At 36.5% G+C, this 25,040-nt stretch overlaps 1 long non-coding RNA gene across 1 annotated transcript in view; it reads left to right on the forward strand.

Moving 5' to 3' along the window:
- LOC309503673 overlaps positions 1-24,394 on the forward strand; it is a 121,880-nt gene extending 97,486 nt beyond the window's left edge. The window contains exon 5 of the long non-coding RNA XR_014207807.1: positions 24,123-24,394. This is a non-coding gene — a long non-coding RNA (uncharacterized lncRNA). The remainder of the gene's footprint in view (positions 1-24,122) is intronic.
- Positions 24,395-25,040: the final 646 nt, after the last annotated feature.

A 25,040-nucleotide genomic window follows, 5' to 3' on the forward strand; every position in this document is an offset into this window, starting at 1 on the left:
TTATAGAAATAATGTGCCGAAAGCAGGTTATAGGAAGTTAAAAGTCTTTTGGCTGCATCTGTTCTTGTAAGAGCAGCTCTGTGTGCCGCATTAGAGAGAGGCAGAGTCACAGAAGGAGCCGTTGTCTTGACAGCCTGTCACCGTGGCGACCGAGCACATTCCTGGTTTGTTTCCTTTGATTCCGTATTCAGGGAAACGTGCATTAGTCAGAAGCTTGCAAAGCAGGAGGCTGCTGGTTTTATTTATGTCCATCATCATTCTCTCCGAAAACAAGATGGATTAGCATGCTAGTGTACTGAAACACAGCCCATGCAAACCTCAAAGAACCAGGGAAAGCTTTTAATGTCTGCAGGTGTACAATATAAGTTTAATGAATACTCTGGAAGCACACATAAATCCTTATGCACACATTTGTAAAGTGACAAGCATTGATTTCTCCGTAGGCTCATGGCTTATGGACTCTTATACTCTCAAAAAAGCTCTAAGAAAATGAAGCTTTTTTTCAGTTGTGTTGATGTGCAGGTGCTTATTCTCTTTATTTGACATGTCACAAATGAAAATGTACCAAACATATTATTAAACAAAAATCTAAATGAAAATGTTACCTTTTTTAATGTAATCTACTGGGAAAATCAATTTTTCAGTGGAATTATTAATTAATTAATTTCATTTGGCTTAATTAATGATTAATGTTAAAACATCAATATAAATCATTAAATATTTGTCAGTGTATTGGGGAAAATGTTTATAATTTATTTCAAGATAATTATAGAGATATAAACGAAAAAACAACTCTGATTTCCTTTCTCATAATTGTGAGTTATAAATTTGCAATTGCGAGTAAAAAATTCCAAATCTGAGGATTTTTTTTTTGTTGTTTTTTAAATGCGAGATATAAACTCTATACACTTTATAGCACCCAATTGCAACTTTATTTCACACAATTCTGACTGAGAAAAAGTCGCAATTACTTTTTTCTTTTTTCTTCAGTGGTGGAAACAAGCTTCCATAGTACAAGTTGCAATCATTAAAAATGTGTTCACTCATGTTTACTATCTTTTATTGGAGAGTTGAGAGGTTATAGGAGGAGGTCAAGGGATTGAGCATGGGAAGAGACAGGAACGAGTGTGTCTATGAAGTGCACTGTAGAAGGGAATGTTATTCATATGGATGTTTCAAACAACAGTGAGCAATGACATCACCTCATAGAGGAACGTTCTATTAGAATGTTAGCTAAATATAGGCAGAGAGGGAAAATCATTGGCCCATTTCACCCAGTAGTGTTGCGTGTGTTTGTGTGTGTGTGTGGTTCTGGTATTCCCTATACGTTATGGGGACCAAATGTCCCCACACGTATAGTAATAATTATAAATGTTGACTCTGGGGAAATTTTTTTGTCCCCATGAGGAAACAAGCTTATAAATCATACAGAATAATCTTTTTTTGAAAGTCTAAAACAGCAGAATGTTTTCTGTAATGGGTAGGTTTAGGGGTAGATACAGTTTGTACAGTTTAAAAGCCATTACGCCTGTGGTTAGGGACCTGGATAAATGGATAGAGGGCGCTGGCCCATAAAAGGTTGAGAACCACTGCTTTAGACTAATAACAATTTAAACCCATCAGAAACTTTTCAGACCAAGGAAATGGTATTTTATTCTTTTCTTTTATGCTAACTTCATGTCACAGGTGAGCTACAGCTATTCTGAACACACAGGCTGCAGCATTTGGAAGAAAATCGCTGCTAGCGAGCCACCGGCTCCCCAGGTTTCCGCTGTAGCTTATTATTTTCCGGCTGAAAAATGGAGAGCTTTTTCTGAGGCAGCGCAGAGGGAACACTTAGGGCCCAAATGGGTCCTCGCTAAAACGACGCCGTGTATCTGCCCCCTGATGTGGCTCTCTTTCTCTCTCATTCACTCACAAATTCATATCTTAACACCGGGAGCACAGAACACTGGAGCTTTTGAGGAGGAATTAGGGGAAGATTTAAAAAATGATACAAGCGCCTATAATTTCCAGTCTCTCTTAATGTTTTATTAATTCGTTCAGAGAAAAGAATATGAATTGAGGCGCTGTAACGACACCTAAAGTCCATACATTATGAAAATGGTTGGAGACTTTGTACTCGTGTTATGAGGGGAAAATGAAAGAATCCAGGGGAGGGCAGAAGAGCAGAGACCTTTTAATGTGGGACTGAATGGGAGGTGGACTCTCTCTCTCGTGCACAAAGGTTTCGGCTCTTTATATCTGGATGAATCGGTGGTAATTCTGGCTTCAGCTCTGAGAATCGGACACGTTCCCAGGCATGCCGCTCAGGAGGGTGTGAATAAATGAGTCTCTCTCTTTCTGGCCATGTACACATTGAAAAGCTTTGTGACAACCTCATTTATTTTCAGGAGTGAATCCCCTAAGTTACAATTCCACGTGTAAATGGAATAAAGGAGTCACTGCTACAGTACTACTCTAAACACTGGCGTAGTGTAACTCTTATTTGTAAACAAAGAAGCATTGATTCTAACAGTGTACTGTTTATTTGACCTGTTTACTATTTTTACTATTTTTTAAATCAAATTAAAGGGATAGTTTACCCAACAATAAAAATATATATGATCGTTTACTCACTCTCAAATTGTTCCAAACCTCTATAAATGGCTTTGTTCTTCTGTACACAAAGGATGATATTTGGAAGAATATTAGCAACCAAGCAGATCTCGGGCCCATTGACATTTTTTCTCCCACTATGCATGCAATCAATGGTGTCCGAGATCTGTTTGATTACCAACATTCTTGAAAATATCAGATTTTGTGTTCAGCAGAACAAATAAATGTATACTTTATTTAACTTGAGGGTAAGTAAATGATGACAATTTTTTTTTTTTTTTTGGGTGAACTATCCCTTTAACATTACATAACTAGTAATGGTGAATCAAATCTTTTGAGCTGATCAGTTCTCCAAATTATTTTTTTTTCAGATGTGTTCACTGATTAATATGTAAATACTTGGTTTGTTATGAGTGATTCATTCAACTGATTATTTTGACGGAATAGAAATTGATATAAATTATTAATGCATTTTCATTACAAATGACGTTATCAACATACCAGTTGAAGTGAAAAGTTAAACTAAAAAATGTTTTCGGCATGTCCCCCTTTTGCTTTGATGTTAGCTTGTAATCAGTTTAGATTTGCTCACTGATTTATTCAGAAATATGTAGTCCTACACTTGGTTTGTTATGAGTCATACATTGAATAATTATTTTAACTGATTCTTTAAAAAATGTCATTTAACATATTGAAATGAGCATTTTGTTTCCCTCACAATTGATATCAAAGTAGATTTGTTTATTTTCTTATATAAGTTCCACCATTTTTGTTGTTCAGCATATTCTTGTTCATGAATGAACCAAATGATGAACTAATGATGATATGCTGAGTGTATAAGAAAGGGAATGATTTGTTCAAAAACACTGATTAGTTCACAAGTTAAACACCATTGGCATTTTTATAAATAACTAGGATTAGAGCAGTGATTAACATACTGTATTTAGTTGAATTTAGTCTTCTCAGGCAAGACTAGAGGAATCCAACTCATCTAATGAGGGGAAAATGGTGATGTAATGCCTTTGCATATTCTGGCCCTTTACTCCATGTCATCTGCGGGGCTTCCAGCACATGATGATCCAGGTTTAGGGGCAGAGTTCTCTCACAAACCATGAGCAGCATCAGTGCTGCATGGGTTCATTGTGTTGCGCAGTTTCACGCTGGCTTGAAAGAACACAAACAGTGGTGATCTCTTCTGTTCATCTTCCACTGCTCTGAGCACACAGCGGCCGTTAACAAAGGCTTGAAGTGTGTGCTCAGACATTTAGAGGATACGACTGACCTTGTGTTGTGTGAGTGTGTTTTGTCTGGGAGCACATCTGTTCTCATTAGCCATACATTGAAAGGCTATCTCAAATGATAAATGAATACAAATTGATCACAAAAAAAAATCGTTCTGTAGTCCTACACTGGTGGAATGTATTGAACTATTTTTGGTAACACCTTAGTTTAGGGTCCAGTTCTCACTATGAACTAGTTGCTTATTAACATGCATATTACTAGGATATTGGCTGTTTATTAGTACTTATAAAGCACACATTAATGCCTTATTCTGCATTTCCATATTCAACATCCTTTAATCCTACCCAATACCTAAACGTAACACCTTACTATTAACAAGCAGTAATTTGTAATTTGAGGCAAAAGTCATAGTTATTAGTTAGTTAAGAGTGTGAATTGGAACCTAAACTAAAGTGTGACCATATTTGTATACATGTCAATTGTAGAAACAGATTCAAGAGAGTTTTAAAGGTTTGAATCAAAGGCAATAATGATAAATTAATTACAGAAAGAGTATACAGTATGGGCATGTGAGATGTAATTTGTTTATGAATTAAGGGAAGAGTTCACAAATTTTAATTTTTTTGTCATTTATTCATTTATATTTAGTTTGCATTCGTTTTGAAGCTTTGAAAGCTCCGATCCCTGTTCAGTGTAATTGCACTTTTAAAAGCAACCAGTGCAGTTTAAAAAAAAAAAAGTAATATTTTGTGTTCATGTAAGTAAGAAAACCCCTAAATAAAACCCCTAAAGTCCATATTGGTTAATTCACTGTGAGACCTTGTGGCAATCCATGTATAAATTCACCAATATCAAACATCAAACTGCGATAAACACAGTCGTCTCAATTATAATCAGCACAGTCAAACCAAAGCAATTATTTTGGGAGCTGAAAATCAGTTGGAATCAGTCAGATTAATAAAAGTGTAATTAATATTAATGAACTGCGGTACTGTCAACAGGGGACCACAAATTAAAATTAAGGTAAAAAACATAGCCCAACATGTTGGTGAGATGGAAACCCTTTTATATACAGTACATTATTAATATTCTATTACAATGTTACTCAACTGGTGGGTCGCAAGACAGTTTTGAGGGTCACGGAGTGTGTAGTCAAAGAAACAACAAAAACTTATTTTATTTTTTATTTTATTTTTTCTGATGGTAGACTTTTATTTTGAAAGATGTCTCTGAAAGCTGTTGACTCTTCAGCAAAGACTTTGCTTTTTTGTCAGACAGAATGCCACTTTTTTCATTCGACTGCGCTACATTTCTATTGTTTTTCTATGTAAACGTGAAAGACGTGTTTGACCATAGCCCTTGCATCTTGTGCATGACATGCCGTTCTAAAAATGTTGCGCCCAAGTTAAATTAAGTTAAACTTTTAAAAAGCACGTCTCTTGACCTTGCGCTGACCTGTGTCTTGCGTTGTCCTGATTCAGTATCTGCTGTCAGATGAGATGATCAAAGCAATATGTTAGTGTCAGTGTCAATGTCATTGACATTATTCTAACGTTATTTTATTTTATTTTATTTTAACGTTATCTAACTTGTTAGAGCCGGTTTACGCGTTTTTGTGTTTTGAGCATACAGCGACATAGTTACGTTGTCAATTAACAAAAAGTACCAATAAATTACATAAGTGACTGTCATGTGTTAGCTGGGAAGGACTTGCATGCTGGTATGATGTTCATTCTATTCATCAGGATCAGTGTCCATATGTTTTATTAATTGTTTATGTAACCATAACCCAAAATACCACCAATTCTATATTTTTGATGACTGTGGTGGCTCATTCCAACTTTCTAGTTTGGGACTGCTATTTAATAGCCTTACCTTATAATACAATTTATTCATTAGTGTTAGTTAAATTCTTAAAATGTTTGTTTGTTAAGTAAAGTGGGACAGTGCTCATGTGAGTGTTAACCATTTTTGAGAAATAAATTCCCCAAAAGTTCCTACAAATTTGAGTCGTGGCTTAATGACCATGGGAAAATGCAGTGTTATCCATCACTCACTTTTTTCTCTGTCACTAACAAGATTCCCATTAACAATTCTTAACAATTCTAAGTCAGACCAAAACAACTTACAAACCATTATATTTGACAGATGAAAAGATGATCACAATTGTGTTGTGTACTTGGCATGAATGAGCAAAAATTCTGTGATCAAAATCTGTGATCAGTCAGAATTGTATTTTTTATTTTTTTTTATTTCGTTATTCACTGCCATCTATGTGAGCAGATTTTATTTTCATGCCCATTGACTCTGAAGGGAATGGGGTTGACATCTGCTCACTTTAATGGTCATTGCAGTCCCTTCGGCATGAGCGCTCGTACACACTTCAGATTTGAACGTTCCTACAAATGGCATCACCACCCTGTGTGTTGTGTTCAATATGTGTTTGGATCGCTGTGTATGAGGTGGAAGGCCATTTGAACTGAGATGTAGCTTGTTCCTAATGAAAACTTATGGGGTTTGCGGTTTGCTGAGTCTTCAGGAACCAACTAACCAATTAGGTCTCACAGGAAAGCCCAAACACACACTGTAGGTGAGCAATAAATAACAAAAACATCTGGACACAAGACCCTGATGCAACTCTGTAAACAAGTATAGCTTTGTTGCATCATTGGCCCCCTGAGCCAAAAAACAAACAAAACAGTGGCTGGTAAATGCAAATGACTTTACAGTGCTGTCCATTTCTCTGCTTGTTTTTCTCAGACATTTCAAGATTTAAAAGAAAATGTACAGTATATTACTAAATGCATCAAATGTGTGTTGTATTCTCTTGATCATCAACACGTACTTAGTCAACATTAATTGCCAGTAGCAATCTGTTTTACTTTTGTAGTGTGATGCTTTCTGGATGAAACAGGATATTCAGTAATATAGACTGGGACTTTTTTTATTCTTCAGAAATCGACTAGATGGTGAAAAGTTGGCAATGCATACCAGAAATAAACCAGAATGAATAGCTATTTGGATATTGGTTAACATTTAATTTAGTAGTTGAATGTGGCCAGTGAATGGTTCTTAATAAGACCAGCAAACTTCATCAAGAAAATAATTTTTATCCGTTTTTATTTTGTTGACTTTAAACCAATATGGGATGTGTTGGCATAAAGTGTTAAAAAATTGTCCAGATTGCATTGGAATTAAAAGGCAGAGGTTGAGGTTAAGATTAGTGAATAATCAGGTGCACATTTTCTTCCAAACCATCTAGAGAAAATCCAAAATGTATGCCTCTATTTTCTTTGCTACGCATTCATATTCTCTGTGCTTCCATCAACTCATCTTGCATTCTCTAATCACCCCGTGATGCCTTTCTCCTGACCCGTCACCTCTGCAAAATTAAAGTCCCCCTTTTCCATTTCCTCGGGCAGGTGTCATCAGGCATAGAGAGGGCATGGCAATCGTCAGGGTGGTCCTGTTTGATTTGAATGTCTTCTGGATTGATTTGAACGCATGCTGGAGTTCAAGTGTGATTCAGGGGTGATTGCCGTGTCGTGTGAAGTTTGTATGCTGGAAATCATAGTGTCAGGGCAGACGTCCCCCTCAGGGGCAGGAATCAGATGCATAGGGCGGCCCTGGTGGGGAATATTGATGGGAAATGAGTGTATGCATGTGGAAGAGATGGATATCAGTGTATGCACAAATATCATGGCTGTGCTGCAAAAATCTAATTGAAGATTTGGCTTTCTTGCAGTTCATGAGTGTGAACTGGTCTCTCTGTAATTCTATCTGTCTATCATACTGTCTATCTGTCTATCATACTGTCTATCTGTCTATCTCTCGTTCTGTCTTGACAGAACATAGTTTTATATCATATAATTTTATCTTGTTCTATTTCTCATTTTATCTCTCATTCTATCTATTGTTCAGTCGATGTATCGTTCTAGCATTATATCTATATCTTTGTCTATCAATCTATTTTACATTTTTTTATCATTTATCATCTGTGCTTTTCTGTTTTAAAATGTATGAATTCCAATTCATTTTAAATATACTTGCATTCAAACGTATAGTCAAATTTACATACTGAATTGGAATTTAAAGGCATTCTCAATTTGGAGTGGTGCACAACTCTGGCAAATATGTATAATTCAAGGATGTGGATACTGATCGCATACATGACAAGTAACAAATAAGAGTGTGAATGCTGCGGTTAGAGGAAAAGGATGACTTGAGAGTAGCTCCACGTGACAGGGGTTATCTGCAGTACAAGTGTTATCTTTCAAATCAGACATGGGAGCTGCTGGATGTAATCTGAACGGTTTATTATTGCAGATACTCAAACAGCAAACATCAAAGCAAGTGTAGTGTCTTCTATCCAAACCTCTCCTACTTTAGTACACTCGTGCGTGCTGATTAATTGTAGGATGTGCAGCCACCGGTTTGACGGGAATGTAAATTTGGGGCTTAGTCTATCTGGGAGAGCTGTAGGTTAGTGTGATGTATGTCTGCGCTGGAGGTCTCTGTCCAGGGCCGACGCCACATATCAAAAGAACAACTGACTCTGTTCCTCACTGTAGACTGTTCTGCGCTCCTTCGGAGCACTTTTGTAGAAAACATCATTGCTTAAGAGCTTACTCTCCTTAATATTTTATCATATTCTGTCTCCTGTGCATTCCTCTTTAATCTCCTTCTCTCCTCCTTTCTCGCAGTTTAATGCAAGCTTCAGAACATACACAGACATAAACTCAAAATGTATTTAAACACTTAAGCCATGGTTAAAAGTATAGGAATGTCATCGAATTGCATAAGAAAATATCACACATGTGCCATTTATTTTAAAAGGAAAATTCTTTCAGAGAAAATAGTCAGTAAATAACAAAGTTCATTTTCTTTTTTTTTCACACAAGGCAATTTTATGGCATTAGGAAAACTTGCATGAGTCATATAGACCACTTTTGTATAATTTTTTTTTTTTTTTTGTCTTTTAGGTATGAAAATATCTCATGTGGCATTTCTTTTAAATTAACAATTCTAAAATAAAAGTTCTGTTGGAGAAAATTGTTGTCACAATGATAAAGAAGATGAAGATAACAGGTTCCAACACAAAACTTATTTTATTAATAAAATAACCTTGGGTACAGACCGAAGGTGTAATAGTGCTGTACTGTATTTCAGTACTGTACTGCATTTCATTTTATTTTTCTAAACTGTTTTAATTATTCTTATTTCTTTTTATTATTTTAATTTCTTCTATGTAAAGCACTCTGAATTGCCATTGTGTATGAAATGTGCTATATAAATAAACTTGCCTTGCCTTGCCTTGCCTTGCCTTGCCTTGCCTTGCCTTGCCTTGCCTTGCCTTGCCTTGCCTTGCCTTGCCTTGCCTAGTGTATACGTGCAACAACGCAAACACAAACACTAAAAACAACCGACAAACACTGAACGAATGGTGATTAACTAAATGATGAGCAGCTGTGATGATTAGTGTCCATGGGAACAGATGAGTGGCGGGAAACAAAGACAAAGAACATATGTGACTGATGAAAACAAACTAAATGTCCATGAAAACGAAATTAAGAGCAAACACAACTGAATAAGTGTGACAATTGCCAGTAAATAGCTAATTAAATTTCGGTCTTTTTTCTCACACAAAGCATTTTAATGATATCAGAAAACTTTTTATATTTTTATACTGTATTTTTTAAAACAAATATTATGCAGGAGTCATATGGACCACTTTTATTGTGCCATTTGTCAGGCTCAGAAAAGTGAGGTTAATTGTCCAAACTTTTCTGAGCCACGGTTCACATCAAATACAACCCATCCTGCTGTTTCCTCTGTCATGTCAGGTTTTATTCGTTGGACAGTGTTTCTCAGCTCTCATGGTATTGATATAAGGGATTGGCTTCCATGTAGTTTTTGGCACGACCGAATGGGTGATAAACCAGATATTAAAAAGGAGTCAAGTAAATCTTTTCCTGGAGAAAAGCAAATCTCAGGAGTATCATAACATTCTGGGTGATGTATTGGAAGCAGTGAAGTTATAATATCTGAACAATCACATTGAAAACGTATTTTATTAATCTAATAACAGACAGATTGTAGGACTGCAGACTGACTTCTGCACACAGACACATTCACAACAAGTGACTATATTAATATATATCCACTAAAGTAAAGGTCATCAGCCCTCAAAATACCTGGAAAAGAGAAAAATCCCTCTGCCGCCTCTTTTATTTCTGTTTGATATGTATTCACCGAATACTCTTTCCGAGTCTCTGACCTTATCTGAGATGTGGGCCGCTGACGCACCAGATGCAGAGCAAATTCATTTTTGGAGAAGCATGCTCTAATATGTTAAGTTAATTCCAGTTAAATGTCAAATGCAGTAGCGGTTAGGGTTGTGCAGCTACCTCTGCGCTCCTCTAAACAATCTGGACTATGTAAAGCAACGCTGATATTGATCGTTCTTTGTAACTTAACCTTTGACTCCATTGAATGACTGATTTGTGGGATGAAATTGTTTCGGTGCCCTTTGCTGTTGTTTAAAATGCACAGCAACGTGGTTTTGGCATGCGTCACTTTGACCCATTTGAACCTGTAAGCAACATGCTAATTCAAAACAGTTTCCAGTCCAGCATGATGTTGACAAACTGCTGTCTCGCTGTTTGTGTTTTCCGGGAAACTTTGAAGCAGGTTAAGTGGCATGGGAGAGCAGGGGTGCTTGTAACAATTTTTTTTTATTATTATTTTTTTTAACTGGGTACTAACCCTGGGAGATTTGGCTCTTGGTTTTAACAGAAATTAGCTACAGTATCTGCTACAAACATCAGTTGATTTTATATCAGTATAATATATTTGATTTGCTTCAATTGAATGTTTAGCATTAGCAGCATCAGCTTGGATGATGTTCAACTGTGTTTGTGTGACATCATATGCCTGTATGATAATTGAGTTGCATGAAATTTGAGTTGTATTTGGAAGTCCTAGTTTTTGCTTGGACTTCTGACTTCAAGTGTTGTTCTTTTGAACTTTTCCAACTAACCAGGAGGTTGTATAAAATATTAATATTATAATACTGATAAACACTTTTACAAACAACATGTTTGACATGTTTTTCAGCAAGTATTACTTTCTGGCTGCTATTTCAGCTGGTACAGGCTTAAGATTTTAACTTTCAAGCTTATTTTCAGCTTGATGTTATCTCCCAAAAATGACACAGCAAATGCATCAGTTTATACAGACTCCAACTGCAGCCTTTTTCAGAATGTCTACTGAAATTTTTCATTCTGTGTTGTTCCTTATTATGCAATGTGGGTTTTTTTTTTATAGTAATTTAGGTTGGTTTTTAAAAGGTGTTACTATACTCTCCCCACTCTTGTCAGGTATTATATTTGTAGACTGGTATAGAATGTTTGTTTGAAATTATTAGGAATAAAAGGCATCAAAATTGACTTTAAAAGCTACTTTTTTATACCTCTTCACAATACCAAAATTCCAGTCGTATGTACCAACACCATTACAATTCTTCTCTGTACAAATTTCGGTACCACAGCAAAATCTGTTGGAACAATTTTCTATTTTATTTAACTATTTGAAGAATTTTTTTTTTTTTTTTTTTTAAATGAGTTTATTATTTATGACGGTAATCATAAGTAGCCTAAAAATATAAACAGTGAAGGCTATGCTGTTTAAAAGTAAACATTGTTTATAAGAAGATCAAGTGAAAAATAAGCAACCTTCTATGCACACATTATTATTATTATAATTTATTATTACATTGAGACGTAGCTAAATCTACTGCACAACAGTAACCTAATATAATTATTTTTGTTAATTTCTTCAAAACAAACTTTTATTTTGACGGGTTGCTGTGAAGACTTTTGAGTTTCTGTGTTTATTATATATGACGATCGTTTTTCTCAAATGAAACGGTAAAATGCTCTTGAAGTGACTCTCAGAGCGGCTCTGAAGATGAAGTTCAAGCATGCATGTCCTCATATCGTGAGGCAGCAGAGACTAAAAACACCGCGAGCATCACGTGTGCTTCAGTGTGTGTGTGTGTGCGTGCGTGTGTGGGTGGGTTAATGAAACCACGTTTCTGCACCACTCATTCACACAGAGACAAGCAAAATGTAAATAGTCTTTTTGCTGTTTAATATTCACAGAAACTAGTATCGTGGTATATCGGCCTCAGTGCTCCTAGTAAAAAAGTTAGTCTGGACCCCTGCGCTTAGTTAGATGAACATGGAAGCGACAGATTAAAGCAGCTGCCTATTAGTGGGTACCGAATATACCCTACCTAATTTCCAAACAGCAAAGCCTGATAACATGTAAAGATAAAACTCCCTCTAATTTTATAGAGGTGAATGGTGGCACAATCTTACACTGTCTTTTCTGCTTTTCTAGGGGTCGCTAACCTCTTACAGTAACAAAGGAGTACAGTAGGTTGATGACGCTACACGCAACTACACACAAGTGCTGAATTACTACTCATACAGGTCAGTTTATTTGACGAATTAAACTTGTGAGGTAACTCAGCGCTGTTTCACTTGGTCTGCACTATCATACTAAACTGCATTTGAAGTGTGTTGAAAGTTATAATGTTATTCTATGTGTTAGTTTGTTGGTTATATGAGACAAAGGAGTAAGCTAGATCAACATTAGAATAACATACTAATCATATTCTAACATTTCATCATGTTGAGCTATATAACATTGATTCGTTTTATGTACTCACCTGTCTAATAATTTGCTCACCTGTCTAATAAAGTACATGCAAGAGCGGCCTCTCTGTCAAGTCGAAGTTTATCACGGACGTGGAGCTCTCGGCATCTCAAAAATGCCACGCCGATATTGATCCTAGTTTTATTTCTCCTTTTGTCCCAGAGTCTGCTGGCCATGGTCCATAATGTTTGAACGAAACAACAACGTGAGCGTGCCGCTAGACGTAACGCAGTTGTCCATGTCTCTCGCCATGGTTACTATGGCAGTTCAAGCGGAAACCAGGGATAACGCGGATATTACTTAAATATTTATTTATTAAAAAAATTATTTATTAAAAATCTTTGGGAAATTTTGGGATATTGTAAGTACACAACTGCAGGAAATATATCACATTGTGCAAGTGATTTTTTGGATATTATATTACAAAAATCTTACATATTGTACCTTTAAATAACCTATAATAGTGCAGCCCATATGCCTACTGTATATATAATAGTTATTGATATTATTCATTTTTTGTGCAGTGTAGCACATGCATACATTTGTACAACAAAACACACAAAAATGTAAATACTGTAAATAATACAAACACTTCTCTACACACATCCATGAAAATACATTTTTATGGATGAAGGTACTCAAGAACCTCCTGTTTCCGCCCTTGTCTCTATAGATCTCTTGTTCTCCATTACTATTATCTTTTTTCGCCATTATTCCTCTTTCCAGTTGTCCTCCCACCCTGTTCTCTCCTCCCAGTCACTCACCCTGTTATCGTTGGAAGCACCAGGCCTGTTTTTGTGACCAACAGAGTCGGATGGAATTTTGGCGGCCATTCACTCCAAACACACAAGGCCTTGGCGCATGTAATTAATGCTCAGCAAACGCCATCCAGAAAAAAAGCGCAGAGCAGCACAGGGCCGGTGAGAGAGGAGGAGCAGGGAGGTTAGCTCCCAGATGGTTGACTTGTCTTTCATCATTTCCCCTTTTATTTTGAAAATCCTTTTTGTCGTGACAAACAGTGGACAGAATTGACGCTTGTTTGTGATATGTGTGTTTATGTGACATTAGAGTTGCTTCGCTGCCCTCGTTTGTGACGTGGGCTGTCTGCTAGTGGATCGCTCTGTCAGGTTTTTCGGAGCTTCCAGATGTTCTTTGTCGAAGGTGTCCACAGGCTTGACAGGCTGCGGCCACTGTTTGTTGTGCAGAAACTTCAAAGCATTCTTCTTTAGAGTCTGAGATGGACAGCATATGCCAGCATTGCCCTTGAACGATATGTAAGATTTGAGGATGGAAGCAGGATAAAGCTTGAAAGAGAGATGATATGGCGATTTTAATACTTTTATACAGATTTCAGCTGTAATCAAGTAATGTAGTTCTAGGTACCACTGTCTACATAATAGTTCACCAAAAATATAAATCATGTCATTAAATACTCATCCGCATGTTTTTCCATACAATTACTGGAGACTGAAGCTTTGTCAAACTTTGAAATACTTTACTGGTTTTTGATTGTATTGGTACTTTTGTATCCTTTATGAAAATACCCAAAAGAGCAACATATGTGGTTTGCACTTTTAAGAAAAATGGTATAAATCTGAATCACAGTTTTTAAACTTAATATACTGTAGACTTAATATACTGTATTTACTTTTCAGTCTGAAACACCATTACAAACTAATAAAAGTATGCATATTCAAAGCACTTTTGCCTTTGAATGTCTAAATCAATCAACATGTAAAGACATTTAATAGCTGGTAGGACAAAATGAGAGGCCTGACTGACCCTGCTGACCTGTATTCATTCAGCCATGTTTCACAGAACTGGAACCGTGTCAAGCATATTAGCATAATCAAATGAGAATCTTTCTTTATTATGATAAGTAATTGAATAATTACTTCTTTCGTTCTTACTTTGAGCCAATTGACCCCCATTAACATTGACTCTTGAGACAGTAAGTGTCATTTTTATCTTACTGACAATGGGCTCTACTAATCCTGCAATTACAACAATGTTAATCACTCTCTCTCACTCTTGCACACACACACACACACACACACACACACACACACACACACACACACACACACACACACACACACACACACACACACACACACACACACACACACACACAGATTAACACATTGAGAGGAAGTGGATGTTGACAGCTCTCTTAGCCCCTGATATTTAAACAAACTTAAAGAGCTTACACACACACACACACACACACACACACACACACACACACACACACACACACACACACACACACACACACACACACACAGATGCTACTTGCATAAAAGTACCATGGAATGCTGTGAATATACCATGCAATATGGATATTGTAATAATTTAGTATCATGATATATATCAGAGTATCTGAATACCATCATTGCACAATGGTATAACAACAATATTACTTTTTTATTTATATATTTCAAAAGTGATTACACACATATATACAGCTGGGTACACATTAAACACATGGGATTCAAAATCAAATTTAAATCTGGAAGTTTAAAGATAAGATAAATTATTAAAGATAAAATTCTGCTTTTTCTGTACAGTAGTTACATTTGAGACATTGATAATATGAACTCTGTCATGTTGGAGAAAAAGATCATCAGGTTTTACAAAAACTTTTGGAGTTCACGTTTATTTTTCAGGTTAACTCTCACTCAAATTATTATTTAACTGATATAAATGTGTAATGAAAAAAAAAAAGAAGTCTTTAATTAGAAAAATGCTAATTAGAAGCATTTTCACTAATAGTTGACTTTTGTGCCCCCCAGTTTATCTTGTGCTTTAAAATGAATAAATAAGCTGTATAACTGTGTGGGAGGTACACGCCAGACTTTTCTTCCGCCCTCAAATCAGAAACGCACTGATGTATGTGGCGTAAGAAGGATTTGTCTCCATTCTTCAGGGAGAGGCTTCGTCTCCATCTCAATTAGTATTGGAGAGACTGGGAAGCAGTGTTTTGAGAGGGAGACATCTTTATTCATGTGTGCATCACTATGATTGGCATGGCCTCCAGACATGATTTCTCTCTGCTCAGGAAGCCAGCCAGATGTTATTGATATTCACAAATGTCTGAAATTTGCATCTGAATACTTTCTTTGCCCAGACCAATATTACGACAGGAACGAGAGCCATGGCATTAGGTTAAGGTGAGAAGGGATCACGGAACAACCGGATGTGTGCTTTGTTTAATGTGAGTTAACTGTGTCTAAGTGTATTTCCTGTGGCATCTCTAATTCTTGCTCATCCGCCTGTCTAAAAAAAGGTTATTTTGTTTCTTTGTGTACAAGCGGTGCATTTGTAAATGTGTGTCTAACTATAAATTCATATCATATGTATTTAATTTAATTTAATTTCATAACACTTTATTTGTCCCCAAAGGGCAATTATTGAGGCCATGTAGAGTCACGTAAACAATATACATAAAAACATCAGAAATTAAATAAATAATAACAGTGTGCACGAAGTACATATTAATAAAAATCCACTTCAAGTGGATACCAAAAAAAACACAACTAGTCCATACCATAGGCCTATATAAGAATAAATAAATACGTAATTTTAAGATATGAGTTGTCTTATGAATGTGGGTGTTGTTGTACTCAATTATTATTTGTAGTTGTAAATATAAATGGATAAATGGATGGATCCATAGATGGATTTCACACACGCACATACACGCATACACACACACCTTGGCAAATAGATAAATAGAATGGGCCAAGACTAAAATGGTAAAATATACATATATAGTCTTTTAATGGTCGGAACCATTTTAATCACAAATTAAACCCTAGTGATGTTTGATTCTTGAATAAATCATTATTTTGAGCTGGTTCATAGGAAGTAACCGGTTGAGCTTATTCACAAATTGAAAGGAATCGAACTTTAGTTCCGGGTTGATGACGCAAGACGCACAGCCGAAGTTGCATGTCCCACTCAAAAAGGAAACGAATGAGCCGGTTCAACTGACTGACAAAGTTTGCAGAGGATTACCAAGGATTGTAATGAGTTGACGATACTATGCAAGCCTGAGGCACATACTGGAAAAATGCTTATATGACTACTGTTATTAAATTAAAAAAACATTTCTGTCGAGAGCTGAAAATACATTTTACTATAGCTTATTGCGCATGCATATTATATTTTAAGTTGTTAAGTAAAATTAAGGAGTTTAAGACAGGTTTATTCTTCCTATATACTTTAGACATGTAGAACATATTTATGCATGTCTGTAATGTGTGCTGTAGGTGCAAAACTTTTAGGAATCTTATCCAAGATGAAGCCAACTCAATATTGGTAATATCCGACATAAAAGATCCGCAAATGAAACTGTGACCACAAACACCATTTACTTAAGTGAATGTAAGGCAATAATCAGCAATATGCATTCACACAAATAACTATATTTGAATGCTTCATTGATATAACTTGACACCGAGTTGTTAGTAAATAAATGCATAGTGACATCATTGTGTGATGACGTAAGTAACCGATTAATCGTTTTTTTTAACCGGTTCATTGAAACAAAATGTCGTAAAGAACCGGTTTGCGGAAATGAATTGGACTTTATAGATGGTTTTGCGTGAAAATCCCAGATAACCAGTTTCTGAAATACTCAGACCAGCCCGTCTGGCACCAACAACCATGTCGTTCTCTAAGTCACCTTTCTTCTCCATCCTTATGCCAAGTTTGAACACCAGCGGCTTGACCATCTCTACATGCCTATGCATTGAGTTGCTGCCATGATTGGCTTATTAGATATTTGCTTTAACAAACAGTTGAACTGGTGTACCTAATAAAGTGGCTGGTTAGTGGATATATATCACACACACACATTATGTATTTGCTTATGGTATGTCTAAAGTTCACTTGAATTAGTTCTAGACCATTAGATTTGATGTCATGGTGCCTTAGAAGCCTGTCTGAATATAGTTTCCACTTCTTTATTTTTCATAATTTATAACACGCACACAGATCTGTGTTGTTTAGTTATGTGCCTTCTCACAGTCTTCTCAGTAATACTGATGACATGATACAGCCCACTAATACAGGAAGTGGGGAAATCTGAGCTCTGCCCAATCAGCAATCATGCAAATTGATGATGAGCTGATTGAAGATAGGGGCTGTGCAGATTTTACACAGCACACGAGACAACATGATCAAAGAGTTCTTGATTAAGCTGTAAGTTTGGTTAATGGGAGCTTTTATTGATTTTACCTTTGCGGCACAATGCACTACCAGGAACCTTAATTGCAAATAAATTGTGCTGAGCATCAAGAACAGATAACAAGAGGTAATGGTTATTGCTTGTTTAGTTATAGGGCAATGTTTATTATTATTATTGTTATTATTATTATAATAATTTAATAGCATAAATAAAAAAAGGTAATTAAAAAAAGTGAAATAAGATTTTGGTTATATCGTCCACCCCTACTTTGGCCTAATGGTCTGTCATTCTTTTTTCTTTTATATTTTGTTACCTTGTGTGAGGGACCAAGCAGTCAAGGGCACTGAATGCTGGATTTCCAAACAAAGAAAATTATTTATTAAATGCCAAACAAAGGTAAAAAATAAATTACTTGAAAACTGAACGAAATAAAGTCAGGTCTGGGCCCATAAAAAGGGTAAACTGAACAGAACCAAACTTAACAGTAATCAAACCAACTAAGCAAACCAAACTAAACAAAAAAAGCATGACCTCCCAAATGACACATATGGGGAACTTATATACATAAAGGACTAGTCCATTACAAATACACAGGGAATAACAAACATCACTTAACACACTTAAAATAAATAAAGTAATTAATTTCAGAAATATGAAGAAATGGGTCATAAACCAAGTAATATACCCAAATAATTATAGTCAACAAAATATACATGGAGTTTTAATAAACAAACATACATACAATTAATCCTGCACCCCCCAGCTAATTGGCAGCATGGATTAAACAACCCAGAAAGAAGGACGCATGTATGCATGTGTGTTCTCAGTTACCGTCCTCTTGTGTGGCCAGGTCATTGGCCATCACCTTGTTGGACTATATATTTTTTTACTTGGTGAAATTAGTTTAGCTGTAGTGGTACTAACGCTGGTCTTAAAACAATGTATAGAGATAATTTTGATGTGAGATTTTTTGTGATTCTGCCTGAAAAAAAATTGATGTTTTTTTATTTTTTATTGAATGAACACTTTGTGTGTGTGTGTGTGTGTGTGTGTGTGTGTGTGTGTGTGTGTGTGTGTGTGTGTGTGTGTGTGTGTGTGTGTGTGTGTGTGTGTGTGTGTGTGTGTGTGTGTGTGTGTGTGTGTGTGTGTGTGTGTGTGTGTGTGTGTGTGTGTGTGTGTGTGTGTGTGTGTGTGTGTGTGTGTGTGTGTGTGTGTGTGTGTGTGTGTGTGTGTGTGTGTGTGTGTGTGTGTGTGTGTGTGTTGGATCTGTGTTTTGGATGTGTTCTGTATCAAATGATCTGCCCAAATGTAGATCCACATTCATAACACATTAAGCTAGTTATAAATACTTCAGGACCTGTTCTTTGGCCTTTTGGTTAAGCACTTCTGTCAGCACAGGCTACTGTATTGCATGTACAGTCTGTTCAGAAAATCTAAATCCAACAATTGATTAACAGTTCGCTCATTTGTGAATGTATCCAAAGAAACTTACATTCTTATATCTTTGAAAACTAAAATCATAAACTTGACATTGATACTGCCATGCTCTACTAATGGAGCTACAGTATTAATTACAGGATAATTAATCTGTTAATTTTGTCTTTCATTTGGTGCCTGTTTAAAGGTTGATATAGGACTGAGCTGTTTTGTTTATTGAGATTTAGCTTCAAAAATCTTAACTGACTGCATACCACCCAATAAGCTATTACTGTTCCACTCAGCACCTACCAAAATATTTAAAAACGAACTATAATTATGTGCTATGGACTTAGTGTAATATTTACAGTTACATGAGCAAATTAAAAAGTCATGAATAATCTTTTTGATTCCAGTTTTTCAGCACTCTTAACCGCTGAAATTTTTCATGCAGAACTTATGCGTGTGCTTGATTATCAGTCGGTGCCAAGCTCATATGATAGAGTCTCGTGCTGACCCGGGGTCAGTTTTTTTAAGCACTTTTGTGAGTTTACGATGTGAACAGTGTCGGCATGCTGCGTTAATCTTGTGTTTTCTCAGCAGTGTGTGCCAATGTTAACATTAATCCTGATTTATCCTCATTACCCCTAAAAGCGTTGTACCATAACCCCTCCGCCCTGCCCAACCAGACACGTCCATCAAACCCTGGTGCCGTTCCTTGCCTTCGATCTCCTGCGCTGAACATCGCCAGCTAATCAGCTAGCATAAATAAACCGCTCGGCCAGCTCCTAGCCCCAACTATTTCCTCAAGGAGCAAAGCTGTTCAAATGAAAGGAATGGATTTGTATTTCTCTCCAAGTAAATGGAAAAACTGCAGTGTTTGATCTCTGCTTGCCTCTTATTTGAAAGAAATCTCCAAGTACTGTAGATCCATTTATTTTGTTGATAAATTTTTTAGCACTTAAAAAATATATTAAATAAAACCCTCTGGATACAACATCATCTTAGGGGTTATCAAACATGATATCATGTTTTGCAAACTGCTACAATTGAGGAATGGGAGGTGAGGGGAAATCTTACAAAGGTTTACCAAACTTCAGCTTACTGGGATGCACTTCATTGAAGCCGTGGAATGTCTCATATCCCTCTACGCCCTCCCATCACTCTCTCCTCCCTCTCTTATTTTCTCTGTTCCGCTGGCTTCCATTAATATAGGGCCCATCTGGCTTACCAGGGGATATTTAAACAGAAACCCCATCAAGGGGTTCAGTCAAAACCATATGCCGCTGCTTCTACTTTACACAGTGGAAGAGGAAAAGCATTTAATCAATTGTGATTGAGAGGTTAAAAACCTGTGTGTTCAGCGTCTACCTGCAATGGTTGGAGAACACAGACAGATTTGCTGTCAAACTGACTGGGACGTGAAAAGTCTTTGAGATTTGGTTCTGTTATTACGGTTATGAAGTGTCCTTAGAGAGTGTTTGAGCTGAACATTCAATGAAAAAGCTATTGTTAAGTGGAAACTTAAAAGGATAGTTCACCCAAACATGAAAATCCTGTCATCATTTACTCACCCTCGTCTCATTTCAAATCTGTATGACTTAAGTTGTATCTGTGGAACACAAATTAAGATATTTTTAAAAACTTCTTTGTCCATACAGTGAATACAACATCGGACAAAATGTTGGACCCGATTGACTTGCAGTGTATAAAAAAATAAATCTGTGTTCCACAGAAGAAAGAAAGTCACAGCTTTGGAAAGAAATGAGGGCAAGTAAATGATTTTGGTGAAGTATCCCTTTAAAATGAGTAATAAGAGTTCATAGTCATATACTGTACTACTTTTCGTTTCTATAGTGTGTTGAAGAGGGTGAGGAAATGTCATGGATTAGACTTAACTGCATTCACCCCCTGACAGAGAGTTGAGGGTTATTTTGCCCCATGCAGCAAGTCGGAGACCATATGGAATATGTTTTTCTAGAGGCAGTCGTAAGAGTGACCTCATTTAGAGTCCTCGTCCGGAAAGTATGTTGAGACATTTTCAGTCTGGCATCTACGACAGTGGTTGTCAACCAAAGGCCCCCCATTGTCTACACAATATTCAAAGACCCCCCATATAAGGTAAGATATTTCAATTGCATTTCTGCTGCCATTATGCCAAAACTGCTTGTATTCAACCTTTTTTTTTATTAGAAACTGGAAGTGGAAATATTGCAAATTTATAAACCACAGTTCATTTAGAAATTTCCAAAAAACATACACTGCCATTCAAAAGTAAGTAAAAGTATGGTGTCTGTACAATTTTTCATGTAGTATGCTCACTATGAGCATATGTTCATACTACATATGTAGTATGTTTGTACATACTCTGCATGTATTTGATAAGTAATATTGAGGAATATTATAAAAAAAAAAAAAAAAAAAAAAAAAAAAAATATATATATATATATATATATATATATATATATATATATATATTATTTATTTACTTATTTATTTACTTATTTACTTACTTACTTACTTACTTACTTATTTATTCGTTGGTTACTCCATTGTCCAGAAGCATACAAATACAATATTACTACAATTTAAAATAACTGTTTTCCCATATATTTTAAATACTATTTTATTCCTGTGATGGCAAAGCTGACTTTCAGCAGCCATTCGTCTAGTCTTCAGTGTCACATGATCCTTCAGAAATCATTCTATATGCTGATTTGGTGCTCAAGAAAAAATTTTTTTAATAGATGTTTATTTATATAAAACAGAAATATGCTGTAACATTATATAGGTCTTTACAATCACTTTTGATCAACTTAAAGGGTTAGTTCACCCAAAAATGAAAATTCTGTCAGTAATTACTCACCCTCATGTTGTTCCAACCCCGTAAGACCTTCGTTCATCTTCGGAGAACAAATTAAGATATTTTTGATTAAATCTGAGAGCTATCTCACTCCTCCATAGGCTTCTAAGACATTATAACTTGCTGGCCCAGAAAATGTATTAAAGACATCGTTAATATAGTCCAAGTGACTACAGTGGCTCAATCTTAAGTTTATAAAGCGACGAGAATACTTTTTGTGCGCAAAAACAAACAAAAATAACAACTTTATTCCACTTTTCATTTCCTTCTCTCTGGGCCTCGAGTCTTTGCACGGTGACGTGCAAAGACGCGCTACGCTTAAACACTACGTGAATAATGTCTTAGAAGCCTATGGAGGAGTGAGATAGCTCTCAGATTTAATAAAAAAATATCTTAATTTGTGTTCCGAAGATGAACGAAAGTCTTACGGGGTTGGAACAACATGAGGGTGAGTAATTACTGACAGAATTTAAATTTTTGGGTGAACTAACCCTTTAATGTGTCCTTGCTCAATAAAAGTGTACATTTATAAAAAAAGAAAAAAAAGAAAAATCTTACTGACTCGAAACTTTAACCTAGACATGTAAGAATTTCTCTCCCTGCACCTAACAGACATGGAACCATGTCCAACATGCAGCCTGGCTTCAGAGATAAGAGTTCTACTGTCAAATGCCAGACTGGACAGGTCATGGTGGACCATGGTCTCTTCAGACATCAGACAGGCGTATGTGTGCTCCATTTCCATTCGGAGATCTTGAGGGTGCACATGTGTGTCCGTCAAAGAGACAGTGTGTGTCCAGAAAGCAGTTCGGGAGAAGTGTGACAGAAGCTCTGGCTCTTTCCGTATGACCAGCGAAGATTATCTTTGACTCCAGCGGTGATAAACTCAGACAGGTCTGACTGCTCTCTGTATTTTATCGTGTTTTCTTTCTCCCCCCACCCCCTTCCTCAAGTTATGCTATTGAAGCGAAACCATGCAATTTCTAATATATTGAAAGTTGCAGGTATATTGCACCATCATTGAACCAATTTCAGAGGCTGCTTATGAGAAAAAAAATTATAGGGCAAAACACCAATTGCTTCTTTCCATAAATAGGCTACAAAATTGGGCCTCTTAAAGTTTTTTTTAGACCAAGTAGACCAAATGTTATATATAAAATAATGCTTTACTATTGCAAAAACAATAAATAAATGACTATTTTTAAATGGAATTTGTGCTTCTAATGCTTTTAAAAAATGATGGTGCACCGAAATGCCCTATTGGTGGAAAGTTTCTCTTCCACTTCGGCAATCTGAGCAATTTTTAGTTGGCAAACCTTGTGTGTCATTGTCCTGTTGATGCAGTTGTGTCTGTTCGCCCCCGATAACCTTTGACCTGATGCTAGAACAGTCATGCTCTTTTCCTGCTCCCTCTATCTCTATCTCTATCTCTACTTTTATTTCCTGCCCACTGGCATACCAAATCTTGCTTACAGTGGCTTTGGTCCAGGACACACTGGAATGAAAGTGTTCTGATGCCAAAATAATGACTCAATACCTTGGTAACAAGAGATTACATTTTAGCTGATTTCTTGAGCCTTTTTGCAACTACAAGCCCAGTGTTGTTTCCAAAAATATGACTAAATATGTTATTTGTGTGTGTATTCACTGGTGTTCAGGTGACGGCAGCTGTTATATGTTCTCATACTCCTCATCCGGCTCTCCAACACGCTCGTTCAAGCCCAGTCCTGTTTCTACTCCAGCACATGGGCATATTTTCTCTGCCATAAAACGCTGAGCTTTATAAATAAACCTCTGATTCTGCTCATCTCTCATGCCGCTGCTCGCCACTGTAGTGCCTCCAACACCGGCCACGCGCAATTTCCCCCTGGCTCGCCATAGTCCCCAGAAAACTCGGTTCCTCTGTCTCTTACAACAACAACCTACCTATTTATACTCCCTCTGCTTCAGCTCTTTCATTCCCTGCTTTTCTCCGATCTGTCTTTAAAAGCATTGTGTCAGGTTTCTTTTCTTACTGTTTATTTGTCTCGGCATCCTAGGCCATCCTGGTAAAATTATTGCTGCTCTTTTTTCCTTCTTTTTATAAAGATAGATGGTGGAGTCAGAAGTTTGACAGATGTTCAATCACAACAAATAAAAGCCAGGGAACGCAAATAATAAAAAGAAGTTTGGGATTCCAGCGGGAAATCGGTTTGGACGGTGCAGGTGGCAGTGCGTAAATTGCGTGCGGGATGATATTTCAGCCGAGATCGGTCCTCTTGAAACGCACCTGTCAGAAACCATCATTTTGATGCTAAGGTAATCACAGCTTTTTGTCTTTAGATATGACATGCACTATCTGCACCATATGCTAACTGGGGCTTGTCGGATTCTCTGGTAATTTCTTTAATAAATGCCATAAGCAGAGACTGCTGGGCTCACTGTAACCAGCCTCTCTACACCACCTCTCTATGTGGGAGTCTTGTATTGAGCGCAGTCTGTTCAGCTTGGCAAGAGGATGCGGGTGGCTGGCATTTGGAGCTAACCATGCATCTCACCCTATTACAGTAAATGTTACTGTGTCAGGCAAGCAATTCAGCAATAAATAAAGCAGAGCAAACATTATCTGAAAAGCTCCAAAACAGGCAGAATGGAAACACCGCCTTTTTATGTCCAGTGATCCCTGAATACATGAGATTCACAGACCAAACAGGAACAAATTGAGAATACGAGTTGTGTATTTCATAAAAGGTAATTTGTTATTTCTGGTCTGTATTATTCATTCTTCTAGTCTCAACTCTCAACTCCTTTCTTGCTTAAATGTGTTAGTGTTCAACAGGTCAAGGTCATGACATGAAAGAGCTTTCACAACCCATTTTACTTCATAATTTGACTTATTTTCAAGTGAAATAGGATATGAAACAAGATTTTTTTTTTTCTCATTGAATATCTTTTTTCACTTAGAAATATGTAATGAGATAAGATTTGCACAATAGAGCCAGACTTGAATGTAAGTTTACTAAAACA

This window comes from Leuciscus leuciscus (genome assembly GCF_965113295.1).
Source record: "Leuciscus leuciscus genome assembly, chromosome: 7".
NCBI classification, from domain to species: Eukaryota; Metazoa; Chordata; class Actinopteri; order Cypriniformes; family Leuciscidae; genus Leuciscus; species Leuciscus leuciscus.